Source organism: Bos grunniens, chromosome X (assembly GCF_055505025.1).
Source record: "Bos grunniens cultivar Pamir isolate PY7600 chromosome X, Bosgru_T2T1.0, whole genome shotgun sequence".
NCBI lineage: Eukaryota > Metazoa > Chordata > Mammalia > Artiodactyla > Bovidae > Bos > Bos grunniens.
This window is the reverse complement of record NC_141194.1, coordinates 98,142,596-98,162,245: the sequence shown is the minus strand read 5'-3', so window position 1 is coordinate 98,162,245 and position 19,650 is coordinate 98,142,596.

Sequence of the window (19,650 nt, the reverse complement as noted above, 5' to 3'; positions counted from 1 at the left end):
AAACACTGGTGAAAGAAATCAAAGAAGACACTAATAGATGGAGAAATATACCATGTTCATGGATTGGAAGAATCAATATAGTGAAAATGAGTATACTACCCAAAGCAATTTATAGATTCAATGCAATTCCCATCAAGCTACCAATGGTATTTTTCACAGAGCTAGAACAAATAATTTCACAATTTGTATGGAAATACAAAAAACCTCGAATAGCCAAAGCTATCTTGAGAAAGAAGAAGGGGACTGGAGGAATCAACCTACCTGACTTCAGGCTCTATTACAGAGCCACAGTTATCAAGACAGTATGGTACTGGCACAAAGACAGAAATATTGATCAATGGAACAAAATAGAAAGCCCAGAGATAAATCCACACACATATGGACACCTTATCTTTAACAAAGGAGGCAAGAATATACAATGGATTAAAGACAATATCTTTAACAAGTGGTGCTGGGAAAACTGGTCAACCACTTGTAAAAGAATGAAACTAGAACACTTTCTAACACCATACACAAAAATAAACTCAAAATGGGTTAAAGATCTCAATGTAAGACCAGAAACTATAAAACTCCTAGAGGAGAACATAGGCAAAACACTCTCTGACATACATCACAGCAGGATCCTCTATGACCCACCTCCCAGAATATTGGAAATAAAAGAAAATAAACAAATGGGACCTAATTAAACTTAAAAGCTTCTGCACAACAAAGGAAACTATTAGCAAGGTGAAAAGACAGCCTTCAGAATGGGAGAAAATAATAGCAAATGAAGCAACTGACAAACAACTAATCTCAAAAATATACAAACAACTCCTGCAGCTCAACTCCAGAAAAATAAATGACCCAATCAAAAAATGGGCCAAAGAACTAAATAGACATTTCTCCAAAGAAGACATACAGATGGCTAACAAACACATGAAAAGATGCTCAACATCACTCATTATCAGAGAAATGCAAATCAAAACCACTATGAGGTACCATTTCATGCTAGTCAGAATGGCTGCGATCCAAAAGTCTACAAGCAATAAATGCTGGAGAGGATGTGGAGAAAAGGGAACCCTCTTACACTGTTGGTGGGAATGCAAACTAGTACAGCCACTATGGAGAACAGTGTGGAGATTCCTTGAAAACCTGGAAATAGAACTGCCTTATGATCCAGCAATCCCACTGCTGGGCATACACACTGAGGAAACCAGAAGGGAAAGAGACACGTGTACCCCAATGTTCATCGCAGCACTGTTTATCATAGCCAGGACATGGAAGCAACCTAGATGCCCATCAGCAGAATGGATAAGAAATGGATGAATGAATGGATAAGAAAGCTGTGGTACATATACACAATGGAGTATTACTCAGCCATTAAAAAGAATACATTTGAATCAGTTATAATGAGGTGGATGAAACTGGAACCTATTATACAGAGTGAAGTAAGCCAGAAAGAAAAACACCAATACAGTATACTAACGCATATATATGGAATTTAGAAACATGGTAACAATAACCCTGTGTACGAGACAGCAAAAGAGACACTGATGTATAGATCAGTCTTATGGACTCTGTGGGAGAGGGAGAAGGAGAAGGTGGGGAGATTTGGGAGAATAGCATTGAAACATGTATAATATCATGTATGAAATGAGTCGCCAGTCCAGGTTCAATGCACTATACTGGATGCTTGGGGCTGGTGCACTGGGATGACCCAGAGGGAGGGTATGGGGAGGGAGGAGGGAGGAGGGTTCAGGATGGGGAGCACGGGTATACCTGTGGTGGATTCATTTTGATGTTTGGCAAAATTAATACAATATTGTAAAGTTTAAAAATAAAATTAAATTAAAAAAAGAAAAAAAAAAGATTTCATGCTTCCACTGCAGGGAGCACAGGTTTGATCCCTGGTCAGGGAGCTGAGGGGCTCCCCAGGTGGTGCTAGTGGTAAAGAACCCGCCTGTCAATGCAGGAGACAGAAGAGAAGTGGGTTTGATTCCTGGGTTGGGAAGATCTCCTGGAGGAGGGCATTGCAACCCACTCCACTATTCTTGGCTAGAGAATCCGATGGACAGAACAGCCTGGCAGGTTATGGTCCATAGTGTTGCAAAGAGTCAGACATGACTGAAGTTATTTAGCATGCATGCACACACAGGGAACCAAGATCTCACATGCCTTGTCGTATGGCTGGAAAAAAAAAAAAAACACCAATCTGAGTGAATTTCCAAAAATCATATTGAGTGAAAGTTGCTATATGTTATAGCATTTCTTTTATATAATATTCTTGAAAAAATGAAATTATAGAGATTATCTAAAAGTATATTAATCATTGGCAAGATTTAGGGACAGGGCACAGTATGGGGAAAGGAAGAATTGTTACAAACAAGAGAGATCCATGTGACATTGGAACTGTTTGTATCTTGTCTGTGATAGTGGATACAGGAACCTATCCATGGGTACAACTGTGAAGATATAAATATATACATACAAATAAGTTAAAGTGAAACTGGGGAAATTTGAATAATATCAGTGGATGTTATCATGCCAAAATCCTGATTGTGATATTTTACTATAATTTTACAAGATGTTACTATTTGGGGAAACTGAGTAAAGTATACATGAGCTCTCTCTGTATTACTTCTTAAAACCCCACGTGAATTTACAATTATCTCAAAATATTCACAACTGGATATTTACAACAAACTTTTACCCCAAAACTAAAAAAAAAAAATTCATTTATTGTCTCCTGTTTTTTGATCAGTTGCCCAGTCGTGTCTGACTCTTTGTGACCCCATGGACTACAGCACACCAGGCCTCTCTGTCCCTCACCATCTCCTGAAGTTTGCCCAAGTTCATTTCCATTGCATTGGTGATACCATCGAGGCATCTCATCCTCTGATGCCCTCTTCTCCTTCTGCCCTCAGTCTTTCCCAGCATCAGGGAACTGTTCACATCAGATGACCAAAATACTGGACTTTCAGCTTCAGCATCAGTCCTTCGAACGAGTATTCAAGGTTACTTCCTTTAAGATTGAATGATTTGATCTCCTTGCTGTCCAAGGAATTCTCAGGAGTCTTCTCTAGCACCATCAACTCTTTGGCACTCTGCCTTCTTCACGATCCAGCTGTCACAATTGTACATAACCACTGGAAAAACCATAGCCTTGACTAGACAGACCTTTGTCAGCAAAGTAATGTCTCTGCTTTGTAATATTTTGTCTAGGTTTGTCATAGTTTTTCTTCCAAGGAGCAAATGTCTTTTAATTTCATGGCTGCAGTCACCATCTGCAGTGATTTTGGAGTCCCAAAAAATAAAGTCTGCCACTGTTGCCATTCTTTCCCCAGCTATTTGCCATGAAGTGATGGGACCAGATACCATGATCTTAGTTTTCTTTATGCTGAGTTTTAAGCCAACTTTTTCACTCTCCTCTTTCATTTTCATCAAGAGGCTCTTTAGTTCTTCTTCACTTTCTGCCATAAGGGTAGTGTCATCTGCATATCTGAGGTTATTGATATTTCTCCTGGCAGTCTTGATTCCTGATTATGCTTCATCCAGCCCAGAATTTGCATGATGTACTCTGCATATAAGTTAAATAAGCAGGATGACAATATACAGCCTTGACATACTCCTTTCCCGATTTGGTATGAGTCTGTTGTTCCATGTCTAGTTCTGACTGTTGCTTCTTGACCTGCATACAGATTTCTCAGGAGGCAGGTCAGGTGGTCTGGTATTCCCATCTCTGGAAGAATTTTCCACAGTTTATTGTGATCCACACAGTCAAAGGCTTTGGAATACTCAATTAAGCAGGAATAGATGTTTTTCTGGAACTTTCTTGCTTTTTCTATGATCCAACAAATGTTCGCAATTTGATCTCTGGTTCCTCTGCCTCAAAGTATATATAAAACTGTGAATTTTTTTGTTTTACTTTGTATTTTTTTTAATTTAAATAAAATTTTAATTGGAGGATAGTTGCTGTACAGTATTGTGTTCGTTTCTGCCATACATCAATATCAATCACCACAAGCATACATTTGTCCGCTCCCTCTTGAACCTCCCTCTCACCTCCTACCCCATCTGACCCCTTTAGATAGTCTCAGAGCACCACATTTGAGCTCCCTGTATCATACAGCAATGGAAATAATTTTTTTTAATGACATGAATAAAGCCAGCCTTGACTTTATGTTTTATCTTCTGTAGAGATATTAAGAAAAAGAATGTTACTGAGCTATACATTCTTTGAAATACAATTATTCAGCTTACTCTTCTGATATGAATATTGCTTAAGTAGTCAGAGCTGGACCCACTTAGGGCTTGTGAACCAAGGGGAAACCATAGTAGAGGTAATTGGCCTCAATTGATGTTGATGGAAGGAGAAATAAAATAGCATCCTCCTCTGGACGATCAAGTAAGGGTGAAGGAATGAGCAAAGAACATTCTGGGAAAAGAAGAGTTCAGGTAGACATGTCAGGAGGATCACTGAGCAACCACACTTCCTGACCTTTACTTCTTCTGGAAAGTTGTCTCATAAAACCATTACAGAACATATCCAGCTTAGATCGGTTCTCCTTCAACCAGTAACGTTTAGATCTACTTACAAATCTTTACTTTGCCTGCTGCTGCCAAGTCAATTCAGTCGTGTCCGACTCTGTGCAACCCCATAGATGGCAGCCCACCAGGCTCCCCCATCCCCGGGATTCTCCAGGCAAGAACACTAGAGTGGGTTGCCATTTCTTTCTCCAATGCATGAAACTGAAAAGTGAAGGTGAAGTTGTTCAGTTGTGTCCGACCCTCAGCGACCCCATGGACTGCAGCCTTCCAGGCTCCTTGGTCCATGGGATTTTCCAGGCAAGAGTACAGGAGTAGGGTGCCACTTTGCCTAGAGTTTCTATTGTCGTTCCCATTGCCTCAAGCCTCATAGAAACCTGAAGTGGAGACAGATTATCTCTTCTAGAAAGTTCTATACTCATACTTCACCAGAAATATCCAGGAAAACAAGCTTAGCTCAGATCTCTTTCAACCAACAATGTTGCAAACTGTTCCCACACATTTACTTTTCTCAAAGTATTCTGTCCTCTTCCCAGTTCCAATACAAAAACCTCCTGTGAAGTCAGCTATTTAATTCTACATTATCTAATCACTTTCTGAGCTGACCCAATGATGTTTACTTCTTCCAAATAGCTTTGTCTTTATCCCTTCATCCTCACAGAAATCACACTGGGTGGAACTTAGTTGATTCAACCAATCACATTCTGTCTCCATTTCCTGATCTTTACATTTTCAGGAAACATCTGTCCTCATACCCTTACTGTATCAGAAACACCCAGGGTAGCAACTTTAGTTTAGTTCTTATGCAAATAATCATATTTGGATCTGTTCCCAGGCATTTACTTCTTCCAAAAAGATCTGGTTTTACCACCCCCTCACAAACTCACCCTTAAAAAAACCCCAGAGGAGGGATTTTAGTTCATTTCTCCTTCAACCAACCCCTTGACTATGCTTCCTGACCTCAATTTGTTCCAAAAGGTTCAGTTCTCATAACTTCATGATATCAGCAACCCCCAGGGGAAGGAGTTTTAATTCAGTTCTCCTTCCACTAATCATGTTCTGACCCCTTTTTGTACTTTCATTTTCCTTAGAATGTTCCATACTCATTCTCTCTACCCTGGAAGTTTCTGTGAGAACGGCTGGATGAAGATACAACAGTCTAGGAAAATTACTCAAAGGAGAATTGAAATTATTTTCCAGTTCTTGGGATTTCTTTGAATATCTCTGGGGTAGGCAGGGATTGAAATAGAACTTTCTGGAAGGAGTAAGGTCAGGAGAAAGTCTCAGAATATAACTGGATGAGGGAGGACTGAAAAGTCCCCATTCATGGGGTTTCTTTTAGATGGTTACATGAGGACTGAACATTGTCAGAGAAGTACGGATGAGGGAGAAGAACATGACTGATTGAGGGAGAACTGAACTAAGCTTTCTTTTAACCAATGTATTTCTGATATAGTGATGGTATGAGGATGAAACTTCATGATGTCAGAATATGACTGATGGAAGAAATACTGAACTATGTTTCCTTCCATGAGATTTCTGAGAGGGGACTATATTGGAGTGAAAAGTAAGCAGAGAACTTTCTGGAAGAAAGACTGGTTCAGAATATGGCTTGAGAAAAAATTTAAGAAGCCCACACCCCTGAGTATTTTTATGAGTATAGGTTTGAGAACTTGAGAACAGAACATTCTGGGGAAACTACTGTCTTGGAGCAGATCTGAACATTTTGGGTTGAAGGAAAGTGAAACTAAGCACCTTCTTCTAGATGTTCACAATACTGCCATTGTGAGCACAGAACTTCCTAGAAAAAGGAAATGCCAGGAGGTTGGTCAGAATGGGATTAGTTGAAAGAGAACTGAATTAAGTACCCTCCCCTGGGAGTTCTGTTAGGGTTTTTGTATCTATGTATATAGACCGGGGAGGAAGGTGTGTAATGACAGAACTCTCTTGAGGAAATAAAATCAGGAATGGGCTTAATACACGACTGGATGAGGAAGAACTGAGTAAATCCATTCTTTTGGGAGTGTTCTATGAGGATTAGGGGATAAGAACACAACTTTCTTGAAAAGAGTTATGTAACAGAAGACAGAGCCAATCAGAGACTGTCATTACAAGAGGACAAACATTATTATATATGATAATAAGCTTCAAAGTTATAAAGAGATTGGAGGACCAATTTCTTTTATTATGTGAATTTTCTTGATCTATTATTTCAAAGCTGGCTCTCTTCATTGATTTCTGATTTTAAACAGCTTTGTGGGACCAGTTTCAGTGTACTTTCTTGCTTTCCTTCTGCATCTCCTTTTGTCTTAATAGTTTAAAAATATGCACTATGTATTTTAAGCCTCCAGAATAAAATATGTGGGATTCAGACACTTCTTAAACTTGACAGTCAAGTGATTTACAGGGACCATGTCCAAGAAGGTGTTCTTGTAGAGATGGAAGCAGAAATAGGGCAGTAGAAAAAAAAAATGAGAAGGTAGCTAGGTTTATGAGAAGGATTCAGTTTGGGTTTAGACAAGAAACTGTCGAAACACAAAACTCAGAATCAAAACTACTACAAGGTATCACCTAACACTTGTCAGAATGGCCATCATTAAAAAGTCTACAAATAATAAGTGTTGAAGAGGGTGTAGAGAAAAGGGAACTCTCCTACACTGTTGGTAGGAATGTAAATTGGTGCAGCCACTATGGACAACAGTATGGAAGTTCCTTAAAAATCTCAAAATAGAGCTACCATATGATCCATCATTCCCACTCCTGGGCATATATTGGAGAAAACTCTAGTTCAAAAAGATACATGCACCCCACTGTTCATAGAAGCATTATTTATACTAGCCAAGACATGGAAGCAACATAGATGTCCATTGAGAGATGAATGGATACAGAAGATGTGGTACATACATAAAATGGCATACTTCTCAACCATGAAAACAGAATGAAATAATGTCATTTGCAGCAACAAGAATGGACCTAGAGAAACACTAAGTGAAGTAAAGTCAGACAGATAAAGACAAACACCATATGATATCACTTATATGTAGAATCTACAATGTGATACAAATGAACTTACTTACAAAACAGAAATATACTCACAGACTAGGAAACAAACTTATGGTTACCAAAGGGGAAAGGAGGGGAAGGATAAGTTAGGAGTTTGGAATTAGCAGACACACACAACCATATATGTAAAATAAAAAAGTGGGTAGACATTCCCTTCTCCAGGGCATCTTCCCAACCCAGGGATTGAACCCAGGTCTCCTGCATTGTAGGTGGATTCTTCACCACCTAAGCCACCAGGGAAGCCTCTACTGTATAGCACAAGGAACTATATTCAATATCTTGTAATAACATATAATTTAAAATAATATGAATATATATATATATATATATTTTTTTTTTTTTTAAAGAAATACAAACACTTACACTGAAAAAAAAGTTCAGGGGGAAATTGAGGCTCCAGATGACCATCAAGATTAGTACCACTGATATTTGATTCTGGGTGTGGTCTGATCCATACAAATAAATATATATCTGAACTATGACAAGGAAAAGTGTTGCCAATAAAATTAATTCCTATAATATTGGATCCTGGAAGAAGTAAGCATGATCTGAACCATAAAAGAAAGTCTTACCTGAAACCAAACAGTGAAAATCAAAACCACCAAAATTATTCCAGTGTTAGTGGCTTCCAGATGAGTTAATCTTGGGGCTATGAATAAACAAACACCTCTCTGAAGAAGGAGAAGAAAAATATTCACTTCCAAAATTATATCCAAAGATTTTGGCTTCATGACTAGTTGTTTGTGTTGCATAATCCATGTAAGTAAGTTTTCCTGAAACAAGAGGGAGGACATACATATATCACAATTAAGATTAATTTCAGTGGAGTGTGAGAGTCTCCTCACAAAGGAGTACAGATGACAATCCAGATGTTTGTTGAAAAGATGATGTGACCACAACCAATACTGGTTTTTGTCCTAAAGTGCAATTGTGGTGAAGAAAAATGCATAGGAGAGTGAGAGTCTCCTACTGTGAAGAAAATACCAGGGCATGAGAGAAGCAAGTGATAATAGACAGATGTGGTACAAGTACGATCTCAAAGTGGGCAGGAAACTCGAGCATAGTTACCAACAAACCAGTTATTCTGGGTTGTGGTGAAAAATAGAGTGGGCTTTTAAAGTGTATAGGAAATTCCAAACTTAGTGGCTAGCAACCAATAAATCTGTCAGGAGATAGGATACTTGAAGTATAAGAGAAAGCAAATTCACTGTCTTAGTGGAAAGGAAAGTGAACAACTGTATAGCCAGGGAATCTATATTATGGACAAGCAACCAGAAAATTCACAGTGGAAAGGAACTAGTACAGCTAGGAGAGGGAAGGGAATTAATTACAGGTAGTCAGAAATTATTGAACAAGTTTGAAGTGAATAGATATACATGCAGAAAGTGGCTAACTAACCATGATCAGGGTCTGCATATAGAGGCAGAGATCTTGAAGACCAGACTACTTACCTTTCCAGAGAAGTTTGTGGAACCCTACCCTTTGCTCCCCCTCCCAGGTAAAAGCAGCAACAGAAGGATTGGAAATGGAAGACTTTCCACAAATGGACAAGACATCAAAATGTAAGATGAATTTATTATGACTTTAGTGAGTAAATTTGGAGGGAATTAGAAGTTGCATCTCATTGTTCACAGCAGTTTGCTCCCATGAGCTGGTTGTTGCCATGAACTAAAGGAAAGAAATCAGAGTATGCTCAGTCATGCCATTCTCTAGATTGTCTCATGGTGGTATGTGGATGGAGTTTGAATATTAATAATGCAAACTAACAAGAGAATTTTCAATCCAGAGAGAATTTTTCCTTCTAGAAGCATTTTTGTATTCAATAATTTTCTAGAAATGACATGCTAAGCATATAGAGTGTAAATATTATTTCCTAAGGTGTCTTGTTAAGAACAGGGTAAAATCTGACCCTGAAATTTAACTGAAAGTGAATTCTAGTTTAACACACTCTTAGTTGAGCATTTCATTATATAGCAAGTCAATGATTTGCCAGCTCTTTAGACAGCAATTTCTGGTTGTGTCTACATAAGTGTGCTAGAAGAGCATCTCACAAAGAGTAGACTCTTGGAATAGCAGTGATAGTATATGTAGTTGAAATTTATATTTTAAAGAATTTTTAAAGTCCTACTTTATCTTAACCTTAATCTTTAGAGCACTTTTAAACTACAGTTAACTCTTTGTGAAGAACATTTAAGCTTTACCTTCTAACTCCACCAGGAGGGAGTGCTACTCAAAGTCAATTTATTAAAGACTCAGAGATATGAAGCTTGAACTTCATGGAACTATGGCTCCCATCCTCAGAGCGAACAGGCTCAAAGTTTTAGGTCATGCATTTAAGGACACACTAAAGAAAATGAGCAAAACTGAGACTAACCCAAATCTCATTTTCAGTTTAATTCTTTTTCTGTTATCCATATGGACTGAACTTTACAGGACAGCTATAAATTTACAAACCTAAACTTTAGAAGATATTAAGAGTATTCTGGAAAGCACTGTTGCTTTTATTAGCTTTGGTATACCACAGTCATGGATGCTAATTGGTTTAAGGACAAAATTTGAAACTTAAACTTTAGCAAGATATTAGGCATTTTCTGGATAAAGGTGAAGGATTTTGTTGACTTTGCTCCCCTGTAAGCACTGGGGTACTGGCAGTATTTGGCTGAGTCTTTGTGTTTGCTGTTTTCTTCATGGATACTGTGCTGTTGATGGCTGAAAGCATTTTTGGAATGAAAATAAATATATAGACTATTCTCCAAAGTGATCTAGTGAGAAGGGGGATGAGATAGATGGATAAATAAAACAAGATTGGCCACATGTTGATAATTGTTGAAGCTGCATGATCAGTACATGCAGGTCCATTATACTATTATATATACTTCTGTATATACTGACATTTTCCATTATCAAAAATTTTTTAATTATTATTTATGCTATAAAAGACATGCATTATGGGTAATAGGAGCTAGCTAGTAATAATGAAGCTAAAGGGCAAGAGATAGCTTTAGGAGATTTTAGTTTCTTCTATATCATCTTTCTTCCATTTTAATATGAATATATAGATAGCATATTCAAAAGCAGAGACATTACTTTGCCAACAAAGATCCGTCTAGTCAAGGCTATGGTTTTTCCTGTGGTCATGTATGGATGTGAGAGTTGGACTGTGAAGAAAGCTGAGTACTGAAGAATTGATGCTTTTGAACTGTGGTGTTGGAGAAGACTCTTGAGAGTCCCTTGGACTGCAAGGAGATCCAACCAGTCCATTCTGAAGGAGATCAGCCCTGGGATTTCTTTGGAAGGAATGATGCTAAAGCTGAAACTCCAGTACTTTGGCCACCTCATGTGAAGAGTTGACTCATTGGAAAAGACTCTGATGCTGGAAGGGATTGGGGGCAGGAGGAGAAGGGGACGACAGAGGATGAGATGGCTGGATGGCATCACTGAGTCGATGGACATGAGTCTGGGTGAACTCCAAGAGTTGGTAGTGGACAGGGAGGCCTGGCGTGCTGTGCTTCATGGGGTCGCAAAGAGTTGGACATGACTGAGTGACTGAACTGAACTGAACTGATATGAATATTGAACATTTAAAAAATGTTTACTTGAGTATAGTTGATTTACAGCATTGTGTAAGTTTCGGGTGCACAGCAAAGTGAATCAGTTATACATATACATATGCTGCTGCTGTTAAGTCGCTTCAGTCGTGTCCGACTCTGTGTGACCCCATAGACAGCAGCCCACCAGCTGTCCTGGGATTCTCCAGGCAAGAACACTGGAGTGGGTTGCCATTTCCTTCTCCAATGCATGAAAGTGAAAAGTTAAAGTGAAGTTGCTCAGTCGGGCCCAACTGTTAGTGACCCCATGGACTGCAGCCCACCAGGCTCCTCCATATATCCACTCTTTTCAGATTATTTCCCCATATAGGTCATTACAGAGTATTGAGTAGAGTTTCCTGTGCTATATAGTAGGTCTTTAGTAGATATCTATTTTGTACATAATAGTGTGTATATGTCAATCTCAATCTCCCAATTTATCCCTCCCCCTCCTTCCCCCTGGTAACCATGTTTCTTTTCTATATTTGTGACTCTATTTCTGCTTTGTAAATAAGTAAATTTGTATCCCTTTTTTTAGATTCCATGTAGAAGTGATATCATATCATATTTGTCTTTCTCTCTGTCTGACTTAACTTCACTCAGTATGACAATCGCTAGGTCCATCTATGTTGATGCAAATGGCATTATTTCATAATTGAATTTATTTTTGGTGACCTAATCTTATTGAGATTGAAGAAATAGTGATAAATATAAAAGGCACCTTTCTGATCTGAGTTAAAGTAAGAGGATTTGCAGATTTTATATACAAATGCTCTTTTTCACCCTAGGTTGCTATATCTAATAGTATAAAATTTACTGTTATATTTATTTCATAATTTTGATTACTAGAGAAGAAACCACATTTATAAAAGAAATAATGGAAATGATGAGACTTGTAGTGGGCAAAAACAGAGGAATGCAATATATATATGGTTTTTTTTTTAAATGCAGAATACTGAATAATCCCCTGAGCTGTCGTTTATTTCCCAAACAATTATACCATTCTGGCTGCAAAATTGTGTGTATTCAGGAAGCATTTTAATGCCTCACTGCCATAAAAGGAAAATTATGCAGTGTTTCTTTTTAAAAAATTATTGTAAAAATATAACAAATACAGAAAACTGCATTAACTAAATGTATAACTTAATTAATTATTATGAGAAAAACACCCTTGTAATCAACCACCTAGGTTACAAATTAGGTTAAAATATTAGAATTTTTGCCAGCCACCGCAGAGACTCCAGAGTCTCTGATTGGCTCCTTATTGCAAAATTCAGACTTAAATTGAATAAATAAGGGTAAACCACTAGGCCATTGAGGTATGACCTATCAAATCCCTTACAATTATACAGTGGAAGTGACTAATAGATTCAAAGGATTCGATATGACAGAGTACCTGAAGAACTATGGACAGATGCTTGTAACACTGTACAGGAGGCAGTGATCAGAACCATTCCCAAGAAACAGAAATTGCAAAAAGGTAAAATGGTTGTCTGAGGAGGCCTTACAAATAGCTGAGAAAAGAAGAGAAGCAAAAGGCAAAGGAGAAAAGGAAAGATACACCCATCTGAACGCAGAGTTCTAAAGAACAGCAGGAAGAGATAAGAAAGCCTTCCTAAGTGATCAGTGCAAAGAAATAGAGGAAAACAATAGACTGGGAAAGACTAGAGAGCTCTTTAAGACAATTAAAGATACCAAGGGAACATTTCATGCAAAGATGGGCACAATAAAGGATAGAAATGGTATGGACCTAACAGAAGCAGAAGATTTTAAGAAGAGGTGGCAAGAATACACAGAAGAACTATACAAAAGTGATCCTAATTACCCAGAAAACCATGATGGGTGTGATCGCTCACTTAGAGCCAGACATCCTGGAGTACGAAGTCAAGTGGGCCTTAGGAAGCATTACTATGAACAAAGCTAGTGGAGGTGATAGAATTCCAGCTGAGCTATTTCAAATCCTAAAATATGATGCTGTTAAAGTGCTGCACTCAATATGCCAGCAAATTTGGAAAACTCAGCAGTGGCCACAGGACTGGAAAAGGTCCATTTTCATTTCAATCCCAATGAAAGGCAATGCCAAAGAATGTTCAAACCACCACACAATTGGACTCATCTCACAAGCTAGCAAAGTAACGCTCAAAATTCTCCAAGCTAGGCTTCAACAGTACAGGAACCAAGAACTTTCAGATGTATACGCTGGATTTAGAAAAGGCAGAGGAACCAGAGATCAAATTGCCAACATCCGTTGGATCATAGAAAAAAAGCAAGAGAGTTCCAGGAAAACATCTATTTCTGCTTCATTGACTATACTAAAGCCTTTGACTGCGTGGATCACAACAAAGTATGGAAAATACTTCAAGAGATGGGAATACCAGACCACCATACCTGCCTCCTGAAAAACCTGTATGCAGGTCAAGAAGCAACAGTTAGAACCAGACATGGAACAAGGGACTGGTTCAAAATTGGGAAAGGAATATGGCAAGGCTGTATATTGTCACCCTGCTTATTTAATATCTATGCAGAGTACATCATGCAAAATGCTGGGCTGGATGAAGCACAACTTGGAATCAAGATTGTCAGGAGAAATATCAATAACTTCAGATATGCAGATGTCAACACCCTTATGGCAGAAAGCGAAGAAGACCTAAACAGCTTCTTGATGAAGGTGAAAGAAGAGAGTGAAAAAGTTGGCTTAGAACTCAACATTCAGAAATCTAAGATCATGGCATCTGGTCTCATCAATCATGGCAATAGATGGGGAAACAGTGGAAACCATGACAATCTTTATCTACCTGGGCTCCAAAATCAGTGCAGATGGTGACTGCAGCCATGAAATTAAAAGACGTTTGCTCCTTGGAAGAAAAGCTATGACCAACCTAGACAACAAATTACAAAGCAGAGACATCACTTTGTCAACAAAGGTCCACATAGTCAAAGCTATGGTTTTTCCAGTAGTCATGTATGGATATGAGAGTTGGATCATAAAGAAAACTGAGCACCAAAGAATTGCTTTTGAATTGTGATGTTGGAGGAAATTCTTGAGAATCCCTTGGATAGCAAGGAGACCAAACCAGTCTATCCTAGAGGAACTCAATCCTGAATATTCATTGAAAGGACTGATGCTGAAGCTCCAATACTTTGTCCAATACTTTGGCCACCTGACGTGAAGAGCCAACTCATTAGAAAAGGCCCTGTTGCTGGGAAAGATTGAAGGCAGGAGGAAAAGGGATGACAGAGGATGAGATGATTGGATGGCATCACCAAAACAGTGCACATGAGTTTGAGCATGCTCCAGGAGATGGTCAAGAACAGGGAAGCCTGGCGTGCTGCAGTCTATGGGATCGCAAGGAATGGACATGACTGCATGACTGAACAACAACAGTCAGAGACCCCTCCTAATCACAACTGTCTCCATTGTCCTCAAAAGTTTAACCTCTATTCTGACTTTTCCAGAAATCAATTCTTTATTTTCTCTTTTAGTTTATCACCAAAATGTTCATTCATAAACACTAGTTTAGTTATGCTTCAACTTGATAATTTCTATGTCTCTTTTAATGTAGAGTTTCTACTTCATCCTCTTTTTTCCTCATAGTTTATTTGTTGAAGAAACTATATCTTTTGTCTCCAGGGTTTTCTCCAGTCTTGATTTTGCATTTCCTGTAAATTGAGGGTTGGTTCTATAGGCTTGATCAGATTTCAGTTGATTGTTTTTCTTTTGGCTTCCTAGGTGGTGGTATCTCTATCTGGAGATAAAAAACATTTGGTTGCCTCTTTTGTCTATGATGTTGACTGCTTTCAGTGGTCAGTAACATCAGGTTTTATGTTGAAGGTGCCCCTCCAGACACTTTGTCAGAAGCTGATTATCTAAAATGTTAAAAGTCTCATAGGAACAATAGTCCTTGCATGCTGATAAATTTGTCTGTGTGGTTTTGGTTTTTATTTTATTTGCAAGTCAGGCTGAATATAAAATCTTTAGCTTACATATCTTTCTTTGTTATATTGAGTATGCCACTTCTTTTTTCTGCTGGCATAAATTTTCTTTCAAATTCTGACTATAATCTTATTTCCTTTCCCTTATGAATGATTTTGATTCTTTTAGCTGAAAAGGTTTTTGTTTTTCCCCTTAAGTCCAGAAAGTTTACTAGAATATGTCTCTGCTGGTTGATCTGGGTCAATTTCCTCAGGTACGTGGTTGTGCTCTTTTAATATGCACCTTTATATGTTATTTTGGGGAAGTTTTCTTGCATTATACTCTTGAGAAATTGTTTTGCTTTGTTACCACAATTTTCTTCTTTGGGAATTGAGAACCCATGGAGAGTAAAAAAGATTTTGAATAGCTGCTGAGGGCATCATCACAGGGATGAATGAAGGATTACCAAGTAGTATTGAAGGCCCAATTGAGATTAAATGGCATAAATTTGTAGTGGAGCCAATTGGCACTGTTCTCCAGCTTTCTGTAGCAGAACTTAAGCAAACAAAACAGATGTTTGGGTTTTCAGTGCTGTCTATTGGCATGGCTGATAGAGTGCAAGGTCAAAGGGATGAATGAGTTGAAATGTTGAAATAATTATCAAAATGTCAATTGTACAACTAAGACAGAAATACATCCTAGAATTTCTAGGATAGCTCCAATTATAGACTACTCTTTTTCAATAAAGAGAATTTAAATGTATAACTAAAAACAATTTAATTCTTACTCTTCTGTAAAAATGTTTACAACACATTAACAAATCAGGAAAAAAAGTAATGCTGATAAACCATTTGTCCCCAATTTTCATTTGGATAGAAATATTCCATATCTATTTGTCTTTGGCCATAAAAAATACACATGGATGGTACTGTGCAACAATAATGTTGATTAAAATTGTGCTTGAGGAAAAAAGAACATTTAATTTGAAATCTTATTTTATCTGTCATGTAAAGCAGTGTCAATAAGTTGACACTCTTTCTAATAACATTTCTACTAAATTCTAGGTTTGTGGAGCTGAAGGTACCACCAATGTAGAAAATAAGCAAAGTTGATATTTGTCTGTAAATTCCCTTTCTGGGATGGAACTCCACCAATGTTTGTGAGTATTTTCTGCTCACATCCGACTTAAGGTAATTCTAGACAATTCCCTGGTGGCTCAATTGTAAAGAATCTGCCTACCAGAGATTGAGGTTCAATCCCTGGGTTGGAAAGATTCCCTGGAGAAGGAAATGGCAACCCATTCCAGTATTCTTGCCTGGGAAATCCCATGGACGGAGGAGTGTAGTGGGCTAGAGTCCATGGGGTGGCAATAAAAGCAGACACGACTTAGCAACTAAACAACAACAATACAACACTGTAATGATGAAAAATATATCTTTTTTTGAGGGGGTCTCTCCTTGTAGGAGTGGTAAAAATGCCCATTGATCAAACCCCTTCCTGTTCTCCTTTATTTTTAAAAATTATTTTAAATCTTATTTATTTATGTATTGGCTGTGTTGGGGTCTTCGTTGCTGCATGGACTTTTCTCTAGTTGCGGTACATGAGCTTCTTGTTGTAGTGGTTTCCCTTGCTGCTGAGCAGGGGCTCTAGGGCATGTGGACTTCAGTAGTTGCAGTGTGAGGGCTTCACTAGTTGTGGTTCCTGGGCTAGAGAGCACAGGTTCAATATTTGTGTCACACAGACTTAGTTGCTCCATGGCATGTGGGATCTTCCTGACCCAGGAATCTAACCCAAGTCTCCTGTGTCTCCTGTACCAGCAGGCAGATTCTTTACCACTGAGTCACCAGGGAAGCCCTCTTACTTCTCCTTTAAGTTTCTTGATGTTTCCTGCTCTACCTTTGATCCTGTCATATTTAACCTATTTATGCTTATTGATAAGTAGGCTTTCTTGATCACTTTCCTCTGCTAATTGTTAAGGGGCAATGAATGGAGCTAATGTTTATCTCCAAATGGTGGTGGCCTCAATTCCTTCAAAGCTAGATACACAAGTGCCATCCATAAATCTCAGGAAATTGTGTGGTCAACTTTAGAATCTCATATGAGGTTTTGTTACCTCTAGATAACCTCTCTTTGCTCTTTTTGTCTCTAAAAGCCCATCCTTCTTTCTTGGTGCCCTTCCTTGAAATTGTCCAGTCAAGACCCATTTTATCATCTTTGTCTCATTTTTGTTTGCCCTAACCAATATGATGAAATGTAGTGGGGGTGCACTGGGATCAGCTAAAAAAAAAGCTGAAAAGTGAAAGAGAAAGAGAGTGAAAAGTGAAAGAGATAGTTGGTCAGTCGTGTCCAACTGTTTGTGACCCCATGGACTGTACAGATCATGGAATTCTCCAGGTCAGAATACTGGAATGGGTAGCTGTTCCCTTCTCCAGGGGATCTTCCCAACCCAGGGATTGAACCCAGGTCTCCCACATTGCAGGCAGATTCTTTACCAGCTGAGCCACAAGGGAAGCCTGTGGGATCAGCTAGTCAGGATCTTAATGTGAGCTTCTTGACCATTTACCCAGCTTGCAGCCCTTATAACAATCTCCTTCTGTAAGATCTCACCCATTTCTGTCCCCAACTACTGTTAAGACGTCTGCTGCTGCTCTCCACAGATGGCTTCAGGCTGCTAACACTTTCACCAAAAACACAATGCATAAAGTCTTTGCTGTACCAAAGCAATGTAATAGATGCTGGGTCCCTCCTTGTGACAAACAGTGCCACAGATGCCTACTGAGATTACTGACTGTAATGGGTTGAATAATATTCTTCCCAAGTTTGTATCCACCCGGAACCTCAGAATGTGATCTTATTCTGAAATAGGATGCTTGAGGATGTAATTAAATTATGCACTGACATGAGATCATAGTGGGATTGAAGTGGGCTCTAACTTCAATGAACATATCTTTATAAGAGATAGAAAAGAAAACACAAAGGAAAAGGCATGTGAAGATGGAAGCAGAGATTGGAGTTGTGCTATCACAAGTGAGTAAGCATTAGGGGACAGTGGAAGCTGAAAGAGCCACCAGGTTTGTGGTAATTTGTTATGGTAGCCCTAGAAAGCCACATCAGAGATAACACATCATATTACTGCCAAAACTGTTGGCATCAATACTGTTGATTCTTTGACTTTGAATGTCTCAAGAAAATTATTTTTTAACTGTAGCCTCCTTTCTAAAGGATTCAGACTTAAGACTTCTGGGCCTGGCCTCAAATACTATCTGATATCCACCATGTTATACTTCGAATCTATCTCCACTCTGTCTTCAAACACTGGTGTATTTCCAGAGTTGAACTCATTCATCTTGATTCTTCCCACCCTATAATTATTTCCCAGAAGAATTGTTAGAATTTGGCATGATATAAGTGGATCCCTTGCCTCATTGTTGGATCCCAACAACTGAAAATGTTCAAGACATTCTTGCTATATTCTTCCCATCTCTGTTACTCCTGAATACAACTTGCCTTAACTATTTTAAGAGCCTTGGTGATGGCACTCCACTCCAATACTCTTGCCTGGAAAAACCCATGGATGGAGGGGCCTGGTGGGCTGCAGTCCATGGGGTCCCTAGGAGTCGGACATGACTGAGCGACTTCACTTTCACTTTTCACTTTCATGCATTGGAGAAGGAAATGGCAACCCACTCTAGTGTTCTTGCCTGGAGAATCCCAGGGACAGTGGAGCCTGGTGGGCTGCCATCTATGGGGTCGCACAGAGTTGGACATGACTGAAGCGACTTAGCAGCAGCAGCAGCAACTTTACCCAATAATGAGCCCTTCTTAGAAAGATGGAGAAATTGACATTCTTTCAGGTTGTTGTTGTTCAGTCCCTCAATCACGTCCAACTCTTTTCAATTCCATGGACTGCAGTACGCCAGGCTTCCCTGTCCTTCACCATCTTCTGGAGCTTGCTCAAACTCATGTCCATCGAGTTGGTGATGCCATCCAACCATCTCATACTCTGTCACCCCCTTCTCCTCCTGCCTTCAATCTTTCCCAGCATCAGGGTGTTTTCTAACTCAATAGCAAGGCATGGGGAAAAGAAAGGGGTAGAGCCATCTGATCTTGCCCATCAGTTCACATAGGTTGCCAGTGTTAGCTGGTACTGTCCCTGTCTGGTGGCCCATTGTAGCCCATGGGGGTCCAGAAGAAAGCTGCTGTTCAGTGACTATTTAGGTCACGGTGATCTTTCTAATGCATTTATGCCACATTTGGAGCATGAGTATAATTTATGAGGTAGCTTATGGTCTCATATTAGACAGCACAACCACAGCTGCTTCCTCTCTGGAGTCATTACATATCACTCATCGACACTGCAAAGCATCAGGGTGGAGAACTCCTGTCTTCTTTGTTATTATCTAATATTTCTTCCTTTTCATTTTTCCCCTCCAAAAGCTGAGGAGAACACCAAGACTACAGGGAATGTCTCTTTCTCCTCACCACTCACTTACTCTTATGAATTCATTTAATTTCACAGACTTCTCCACAGAGCCTTGCTGGGAGCATGTGAGGGTGTGGTTA